Source organism: Moschus berezovskii, chromosome 9 (assembly GCF_049115385.1).
Source record: "Moschus berezovskii isolate FMDL1 chromosome 9, NW_MosBer_1.0, whole genome shotgun sequence".
Lineage (NCBI taxonomy): Eukaryota > Metazoa > Chordata > Mammalia > Artiodactyla > Moschidae > Moschus > Moschus berezovskii.
Window position 1 is genome coordinate 53,302,834 of NC_142468.1, and position 10,312 is coordinate 53,313,145.

A 10,312-nucleotide genomic window follows, 5' to 3' on the forward strand; every position below is an offset into this window, starting at 1 on the left:
GTCATGTCTGACTCTTTGTGACCCCATGGACTGTAGCCCACCAGGCTCCTTTGTCCTTGGGAATTCTCCAGGCAAGAATACTGGAGTGCATGGCCATTTCCTTCTCCAGGGGATCTTCCCGACCCAGGGATCGAACCTGTGTCTCCTGTATCTCTTGCACTGGCAGGCGAATTCTTTACCACTGAGCTGGCTCAGAGGTTAAAACGTCTGCCTCCAAGCGGGAGGCCCGGGTTTGATCCCTGGGTCGGGAAGATACCCTGGAGAAGGAAACAGTAACCCACTCCAGTATTCTTGCCTGGAGAGTCCCATGGACGGATAAGTCTGGTAGGCTATAGTCCACGGGGTCGCAAAGAGTCGGACATGACTGAGCGACGGAACAGACGGACGGACGGAGCAACCTAGAGAAGTCAAAGTCAAGGGACAGAGAGTAGCATCATAGTTGCCAGGGGCTGAGGGGTATGGTGGGGAAAACGGAGTTAATATCTAATCCGTACAATCTCAGGTGGGGAAGATGAAAAAGTTCTGGAGTTGGATGATGGTGATGGTTTCACAACAGTGTGAGTGTATTTAATGACACAGAACCGTACCCTGAAAGCTGATTAAAATAGTTTATTTAAAAGAATATTAAAAAAAAAATGGATTCCTGAATAAAGACTTCAGGTAAGAGTACAGCCCTGGCAGTTTTATTATACTCTCAAGGGAGACAGTGAGTCAGATATACCCAGCTAAACCACATCCGTGTTTTTGACCCACAGAAACTGCCAAGTAATAAATATGTGCTTTTTGAAGTCACTGCATTTTAGGGTAATTTGTTTTACACAATAGTAACACAACAACACTTGGAAATCTTGACAGAATTATTTTGTGGAAATGTCACAAATGTTACAAATTGCATTGTCCACATATATAATCTCGTTAGTACACTTTCAGAGCAGGGAATGACCTTGAAAACATCAAATGACATATATACCTTATCATGTTTAATCTTTGTAATTACCCTATTGGGCTTCCCTGGTGGCTCAGAGGTTAAAGCGTCTGCCTCCAATGCAGGAGACCCGGGTTCGATCCCTGGGTCGGGAAGATCCCCTGGAGAAGGAAATGGTAACCCACTCCAGTATTCTTGCCTGGAGAATCCCATGGACGGAGAAGCCTGGTAGGCTACAGTCCACGGGTCGCAAAGAGTCGGACACGACTGAGCGACTGAACGGAACGGAACGGAATTACCCTATTAGGTGTGTACTATTATTTCCATTTGTGATGGAGCGATTATGGAAGGTCATACAGCTAATTAGAGCGGGAGCAGGGATTTGAGTCTTATCTTTCTCCAAAGCCCAGGCTGCCATTTTGCTCCAAGGCTTCCAAGTTGGCCCTAGTAGTAAATAACCTGCTTGCCAGTACAGGAGACATAAGAGACACAGGTTTGATTCCTGGATCAGGAAGATCCCCTGGAGGAGGAAATGGCAACCCACTCTAGTATTCTTGCTTGGAGAATCCCATGGACAGAGGAGCCTGGCGGGTTATAGTCCATAGCGTTGAAAAGAGTTGGATACGACTGAAGCGACTCTTGAGAGTCCCTTGGACTGCAAAGAGATCCAACCAGTCCATCCATCCTGAAGAAAATCAGTCCTGGATATTCATTGGAAGGACTGATGCTGAAGCTGAAACTCCAATACTCTGGCCACCTGATGCGAAGAACTGACTCTTTGGAAAAGACCCTGATGCTGGGAAAGATTGAAGACATAAGGAGAAGGGGATGACAGGGGATGAGATGGTTGGATGGCATCACCAACTTATTGGATGTGCTGCTGCTAAGTTGCTTCAGTCATGTTCAACTCTGTGCCGCCCCATGGACGGCAGCCCACCAGGCTCCCCCGTCCCTGGGATTCTCCAGGCAAGAACACTGGAGTGGGTTGCCATTGCCTTCTCCAATGCATGAAAGTGAAAAGTGAAAGTGAAGTCACTCAGTCATGTCCGACTCTTAGCGACCCCATGGACTGCAGCCTACCAGGCTTCTCTGTCCATGGGATTTTCCAGGCGAGAGTACTGGAGTGGGTTGCCATTGCCTTCTCCATTATTGGACATGAGTTTGGGTAAACTTGGGGAATTGGTGATGGACAGGGAGGCCTGGCATGCTGCAGTCCATGGGGTCGCAAAGAGTCTATCACGACTGAGTGACTGAACTGAAGCAAGTTAGCACGCACACATGCAAGCCAACACCCACAACATAATGTGATTGGTTTAATAATCCCATAGCTTATTGGAATCATAATCCTCTCTGGATCTGTGGTCTCAATGTGTCTCCCGACTAGCAGCATCAGCATCACCTGGGAAGTTGTTAGAAATGTAACCTCTGGTGCCCCACCCCAGATCTCCTACTCATCAGAAACTCTGAGATGGACTCAGCAGTCTACTTTAACTGATGTCCTGCAGAAGATTCCAATGCAAGTGAAGTTTGAGGATCACTGCTCTAGAACTGCACTGTAATACAATAGTCATTAGTCACGTCAACATTTAAATTTAAATATGTTGTTGTTTAGTTGCTCAGTTGTGTGCAACTCTTTTGTGACCCCATGGACTGTAGCCCACCAGGCTCCTCTGTCTATGGGATTCCCTGGCAAGAATACTGGAGTGAGTTGCCATTTTCTTCTCCAGGGGATCTTCCTGACTCAGGAATTGAACCCAAGTCTCTTGCATTGGCAGGCGGATTATTTACTGCTGAGCCACCAGGGAAGCCCAAATTTAAATATAAATTAGTCCAAATTAAATAAATTTTAAAACTCAGTTGTTCAATTGCACTTACCTTATTTTACATGCTCAGTAACCACCTGTGATTAGTGACTATAGTATTGTCCTGTGCAGATATAGAATATTTATATTGTCACAGGAAGTTTTATCAGACAGTCCTGATCTACAACAATAATTTCCTCATCTTTTCAACTGACATCTCTGTCCACAACTCTACCTTCATTGGTCAGCCTGAAATGAGCTTTGGATCTGGAACTTTCCTCCAGCCTCATCTTCACAACGTTATGTCAGTTGTCCCTGATAGAGATGATTTCCCAGGTCCTTATAAGGTTTTGTCTCATCTGGCAATTCTGATCAGTAGACACTGCTGCCTGGACTGAGTGAAGAAGGATCCAGAGGCTGGTGCTGGACTCTAGCGGAAGAGCCAAGGCATGCGAGCCAAGGGGCAGGGCCGCCATCTGGGTGCTACACCTCTGACAGGTTCTCACCAGGACATCCCAGGTATGGAGGATGCCCTGCAAGAGTTTGCCAGCCAGGGGACCTGAGTGACTCTGATGCCCCCTAGGGAGACAGACCTGGCAGGCCTGGGTAGCCTGCATGCATGCTAAGTCGCTTCAGTTGTTTCCAACTCTTTGTGACCCCGAGGACTGTAGTCCTCTAGGCTCCTGTGTCCATGAGATTTTCCAGGCAAGAATACTGGAGTGGGTTGCCATTTGCTTCTCCAGGGGATCTTCCTGACCCAGGGATGGAACCTGCATCTCTTTACAGCTCCTGCATCGCAGGCTAGTTCTTACCACTAACACTACCTGGGAAGCCCCTGGCAGGCCAGGAATTAGGGTGAGCCCAAATGGAAACTATGAAGGGACACCAGAACTTCTGTAATTAAGATAAATAGTATGTTAAATCAATATATTTTAAAAATCAAAATAATGCTAAAAAATGCGCAATGAACAAAATATCAACCCCCCCCCCAAACCATGCTGTCTGAAGCTATTTTGGAACTGAGGCAGAAAGAAAATTATGTGCGCCATGTACGTGTTTTAGGTAATTTTATTTAAGTATTTTACTTTTGTGCATCATGGTGTTTTTGTTGTTTTTTGGTTAATTTTTATTTTTAGAAATATTGCACAAAAGTACTATTATCTTTGGGCTGCTCTTCTTACATTTGGTGAGTGAGATGAGAGCTCACTCACCTCATCCTAAGCCCAGCCCTGTCCAGATGTCTAGAAATTTGTAGCTAAATTCACTTCTCAATGATTGTTATTAGCTTATCTCAGGCACGTCTGATTGCTTTAGGGGGCTTCTGGTCTGTTTTTATCCCTAATTGTCATGCTTGGTCTAATTTTCAAACTCGTGACCCAGTTTCCTTGGTGATAGGATGGGGACACAAAGAAAGCTAAGCTCTGACTCCTTTCTGAGACTCCGGAGGCCATAGGGGAGCGGGATGGAAGGAGGTGAAACTGCTCTGTCTCATCACTTGCTGGCATCCTAGAGAGTGCGCACCACCTGGCCAGCCCTTCACTGTCCTTTGCTGCCTCCATGTGGAGAGAATAGAAACTTCTTGTTGTTGATAAGTTGATAAATTGTGTCTGACTCTGCCACCTTGTGGACTACAACATGCCAGGCTCTTCCATCCTCCACTATCTCCTGGAGTTTGCCCAAACTCATGCCCATTGAGTCAGTAATACTATCCAGCCATCTCATCCTCAGCTGCCTTCTTCTCCTTTTGTCTTCAGTCTTTCCTAGCATCATGGTCATTTCTAATAGAATAACTTCTGGAAAACCTTGTTTTTAAATTACAGTATGTGGCAACCCACTCCAGCACTCTTGCCTGGAAAATCCCATGAACGGAGGAGCCTGGTAGTCTACAGTCCATGGGGTCGCAAAGAGTTGGACAAGACTGAGTGACTTCACTTTCACTATAGTTTATTTACAGTATTAGTTTCAGGTGTACACATAGTGTTTCAAAATGTTTCAAGATTATACTCCATTTATGTTTATTGTAAAACATTGGCTGTATTCCCTTGCTGTCCAAAATAATTTATTTTGTACATAGTAGTTTGTACCTCTTAATTCCCTATCCCTATCTTGCCCCTCCCCTTTCCCCACTGAAAATGAAAGTGAAAGTTGCTCAGTCATGTCCGACTCTTTGCAACCCCATGGACTATACAGTCCATGGAATTCTCCAGGCCAGAATACTGGAGTGGGCAGCCTTTCCCTTCTCCAGGGAGTCTTGCCAAGCCAGGGATCCAACCCAGGTCTCCTGCATTGCCGGCGGATTCTTTACCAGCTGGGCCACAAGGGAAGCCCAAGAATACTGGAGTGGGTAGCCTATCCCTTCTCCAGAGGATCTTCCCAACCCAGGAATTGAACCAGAGTCTCCTGCATTATAGGCGGATTCTTTACCAACTGAGCTATCGGGGAAGCATGAAGCCATAACCGCTGGACCACCAGAGAACTCCCTGGTCTCTCTCACCGCTGGTAACTGCTTAGTTTGTTCTCTATATCTGTAAGTCTGTTTCTGCTTTGTTATAGTCATGTTTGTTTTATTTTTTAGATTCCGCACGTAGGGAATGTGTTCCAATCGGAAGAACCCAGAACCAAGGAATGCCTCTGTGGAAGAGCCCTTGGAGATCCTTGAGCTCAGCTCTCATTTTCTAGAACAGGAAACCAGAGAAATTAGAAGTAGGCTTTGCAGGCGAGGACGCATGACAGTACTGTAGACAAGCTGTAACCGTAATGGTGACTCAGCGCCAACTCTGCACTAGCTGGGATGTGGCGATGAATGCGACAGACCGAAAATTCTGCCTTTACAGAGTTTCAGGCCTCATGTGAGGTGAGGCTGGGGAGAAAAAACAATAGGCAAGTAAATGCCAAGCTGGTCGGGTGATGGTAAGCACTTTGGAGGGAAATAAAGCAGGGGCTGGGAATAGGGAGTTCCAGGAAGGGAGGTGCCAGTTAAAAGAGGGATGGCCAGGGAAGGCCTTGCTCAGATGCAAAGCCCTGATGGAAAAAGCAGGGAGCCAGGCAGCTACCCAGGGGAAGAATTCACCTATATCTTCTTATTTTTATAAAACAACACAGTTTGCAATTCAGGCATTCTATACCCATCTAGATACTAATGTGTTGGCCTTCTGGCTAAATAGTAGCTTTTTTATTTTTCATGCTTTTATCATCTCTGATTGCCTCATTGTTCCATACTATGGATGACCAATTCTCTGTAGTAAATTCTGTGCATGAAATATTGATCCTAGGCAGGTTTCTGTCTTCCCAAATGGTGCCATGCTGACATAATGTGCAAGGAGTAAATTGCAATTGGGATCATCATGTGCCCCATCATATGTGTGTTTCTTCTCCAGTGCCTTGAAGATTTTTGTGAAGAAAGACGTGTTTACCCATTGAGATATGGGGAATTCATTCTGGCTTATACATGGTTTGGCTTGAATTTGGATGTACTTCTCCAGTGCCATGAAGATCTTTGTGATGGAAGAAATGTTCACCCAGTGAGGTATGGGGAATTAATTCTGGTTTACACATGGTCTGCCTTGAATTCGGGTGTGCTTCTCCTCCAGTGCCATGAAGATCTTTGTGATGGAAGAAATGTTCACCCATTGAGCATTCATTCTGGCTTATACATGGTCTGGCTTGAATTCGGGAATTGAGAATGGCCTGTCTTATAGCCTTTTTATAATGCATTCTGCATCTGCTTTAGCCATTCAGAGAAGAATGCATGATCTGGAACTAAAGTATGTCCACTGTGAAGATAAAGATGAATGCCCCCCAGACAGTGCCCAGGCTAGTACTCCTTCAAAGACAAGATTCCCTTCCCAGGAATCAAGGTCACACTGACTTGCTGTATATGTGCTAATTGTTTCATTTGAAACCTTGAAAGAATATATTAATACCTCTACCATCGTTGATGTTCTTCATTCTGACAAGATATAAAGCTCTGCTGAAAACCATGCTTCTCCAGAGGGCTGTCTTTCTTGGTAGAGCCTGAATTCCTGGGCTGTAGTCCTCAGTTGGGCTGAGTGAAACATTTTTTTTCTGTTTCTTTCGTAGATTGTTGATTGAGTATTTGCATCGACGTTTGGAACTTCCGGGCTTGTGCTTGCTGATAAGCCAACACCACCTCTATTACCTAGGATTGTTTGAGTGTGTCCAACATCATGCTCATCCTTGTATCTGCTCAGAAGTCCAGACAGAGCAGTCCCTCTGTCCCTGCCCTCCTGCAGGTCCACCAGCAGTTCCCTTATCTGAGCACTCTAGAATCTAGCCAGGAGCTGTCCAACAGCTGCTCTGTTGCTTCCCAAACCAGGTTGGACAGGGCTACATACTGAGTTTTCTTAAGTAAGAACCTGTGAATGAAAAATATTGCCTGCCATATCAGAATGTTGCAGCCATCAAACCTTTACATTACATCGACCCAGAAGGTGAGCCTTGAAAGAACTCAGGAAGGAGGCACGATCCCCCTCCATCTAGCAGTGTACCCTGAGGAGAGTCTGGATAAGAACAGAATACTGGCTGCGGATAGCTGAGGTGCATAGCAAAGGAATGATTTCAAAAAGCCCAGGCTTTGTATCTTCCCATACATAGAAAAGTGCTAAATTCCTTTGAGATACCTGGTTTTCCTTAATTTACAGTAATGTTTTGATGTTCTGATTACCTGGTCTTTGATGCAAAAACTCCTATATATCCTGGCTCCCCTCCTTGCCTCTTTGGAACAGTCTGTCAGAGTTATCTGAGATGTTATGTCCCAGGCTTAAGTCCTCAGTTTTGTCCACCAAATAAAACGTGACTCTTGGGCTTCCCTGATGGCTCAGTGGTATTTCTCCTGCCAGTGCAGGGGACACAGGTTCGATCCCTGATGCAGGAAGATCCCATGTACTGTGAGGCAGCTAAGCTCTGTGCCACAACTACTGAAGCCGGCATGTCCTAGAGCCCGTGCTCCACCACAAGAGAAGCCACTGTGACGAGAAGCTGGCACAGCACAACTAAACAGTAGCCCCTGCTCACCAAACTAGAGAAAAGCCCATGCAGCAGTGAAGATCCAAAAATAAATAAATCAACACTTAAAAAACAAACAAACATAACTTTCAAGTTGTGGATTTTTTTTTCCAGTTCACAGACCTCAGCCTCGTCTGCTGTCACCATAGTTCTCAGCTTCTTCAAACACGTGGGCATTTGGGCCAGTTTTTCATCTCTAGATTTCACCCCAAGAGGGAGAAAAGGGATGGCATGTTTGTTAGCTGTCCCCTTTCCTCCTCACACCACCCCCCAACCCCGGGATGAAAGAGAGGGCTGTGCTTCCTGTTTCTGCTTCCTATCCGGACCGGGTCCCCACTCCAAGCCCCTGATGGTAGAAGGCACATTCTTTCTGCGCCATGGAGGCCAGTTTGTTTTATGACCAAGTCCATGGCCCATGTTCCTGCTAGGTGTTAAATTTAGAAAACTCTCTCATGACAAAGCCTGGCTTTTGAGATTTGTCTGGGTGTTCAAGATAGCTATTCTGGGTTTCAAAACTCAATGTGGACTGCTTTCTCTTGGCATCCTTGCTATCACTGTCCCAGTTCCCTCTTTGGTCAATGGATACTTCTGTAGAAGAGGGGACAGGTGAAATGCAAGGATATGCAAAGACACAATTAGTAAATTAGCTTATTTCAAAGTATTATCCCATTACATATACCTGGATATACTCTGGACTTTGATCTACTTGAAGGCATTGTCGCATTTCCCCAGATATCTCAAAATGTCTAAGAGAAGTCAGATGCTAATTATGAGAAGATGTGTGGTTTTACTAACTTTTTCGGCTTTCTTATGTTGTTTCCCATTATAACAGCTTCTTGTAGGGCAGCTTCCTGCTCTAGATTAGTTAGAAATTCCAGTGAATAGTTCCAGATGGGCTAGGGTCTTTGATGAATGAAAAGTGAAATGAATTAACTTTAATTAATGTACTTTTTAAAAAACATTTATTTATTTTTGGCTGCGCTGGATCTTTGTTGCTGTGTGTGGGTTTTCTCTACTTGGCAGCATGTGGGATTAGTTGTCCTGAAGCATGTGTGATCTTCCCGGACCAGGGGTTGAACTTGTGTCCCCTGCATTGGCAGTGGATTCTTTACCACTGGACACTAATGAGCTTTTAAAAAACTAATCTTTCTAAAGGGTTTGTGTCTGGGGTAAGATTCTAAATGGAAGGCAAAAATTTGGGGGATTAACTATATTAGTCATTCATTGAGCACTTACTCTATGGAAAGTGTCTTTTGCACATTATCTCATTTACCGTTATTTCTGAACACTGTGAAAAATAAATTTTATGGCAGACCTGTCTTAAATAGGCATTCTGAAAGCCAGGCAGTATAAATTTCTCTGGCTCAAGAAGAAAAAATCATTTCAGCTCAACCTCATTTTGGCTCTTTTTCTAACCTGTAGAAATTATAGAGCTATAAAGTCTATTACTAGATGGAGCAATAAGGTAGATTTTAAAGAAGCAACAAAGAAAAACTGACACCCCATAACTACCACCCCAACTGTCAAATTTCTTAAAGAATGATGACCTGATTACATGTATAGGACTTTGTAATTTACAAAACACTGTCTAAAATACTTAGCCCTCATAAATTCCCCTGAATTACTGTTAGTATTATTATTCTCCTTCTTAGATAAAGAAAGCAAAGTTAATCATTTTAATTGAACATCTACTATGTGCTGTACACTTTAAAATTGTTTGTCGCATTTATTTTGACCACAATCCAATGAGTAAGAGATTACTATTTCCATCTTACAAATAGGGAACCTATTAATAAGCCTCAGAGAAGTTTGGTCAAGGTCATACAGCTGGCGAAGGAAGGCTGAGCATGTTCTTTGATGCCATGTTTAATGCATTTCCTACTGATGCTAAAGCTGAAACTGCAATACTGTGGCCACCTCATGCGACGAGTTGACTCACTGGAAAAAACTCTGATGCTGGGAAAGGTTGGGGGCGGGAGGAGAAGGGGACGACAGAGAATGAGATGGCTGGATGGCATCACCGACTCTGTGGACATGAGTTTGAGTGTACTCTGGGAGTTGGTGATGGACAGGGAGGCCTGGCGTGCTGTGGTTCATGGGGTCGTGGAGAGTCGGACACGACTGAGCGACTGAACTGAACTGAACTGAACTACAACCTATTACATCCCTCTAGCTGCTGGGGAGGAATTTGTTTGTCAGAGCCTTCTGCACAGATCCACTTAGCTCTACATCTCACAGCCCTGCAAAGATGTAGAGGGGAGGAAGGGAGCATGAGAAAGGAGAAGGTTCCATTATAGCATCAGTGTGAAAAACACAGGCGGTTCAGCCTGAAAAAAAATTCCTCTCCCTTTGTCTCACTTCTGTTACCTTTCTCAGATATTTTTGTAACACCTCCTTTTGCTAGTTTTCTCCTGCCAGTTGTAGGTAGCTGTAGGTGGCTTGACTTCTTGAATAAAGCCTCGTGGGTGCTCACTACTCTCAGATTGAAAATGCTTTTTGATAGTAAGAAGTCCTTTCTTTACATGGTTATCCTCCCCACTTCCGTAGTCCTGAATCCCTC

At 44.6% G+C, this 10,312-nt stretch overlaps 1 long non-coding RNA gene across 1 annotated transcript; it reads left to right on the forward strand.

Annotated features, from left to right (window-relative positions):
- The first annotated feature begins 5,307 nt into the window (after positions 1 to 5,307).
- LOC148776452 (uncharacterized) lies at positions 5,308 to 7,797 on the forward strand. Its single transcript, XR_016038354.1, has 3 exons — positions 5,308 to 5,581; positions 6,105 to 6,253; positions 6,808 to 7,797. It is a non-coding gene; the product is annotated as an uncharacterized LOC148776452 (long non-coding RNA).
- Positions 7,798 to 10,312: the final 2,515 nt, after the last annotated feature.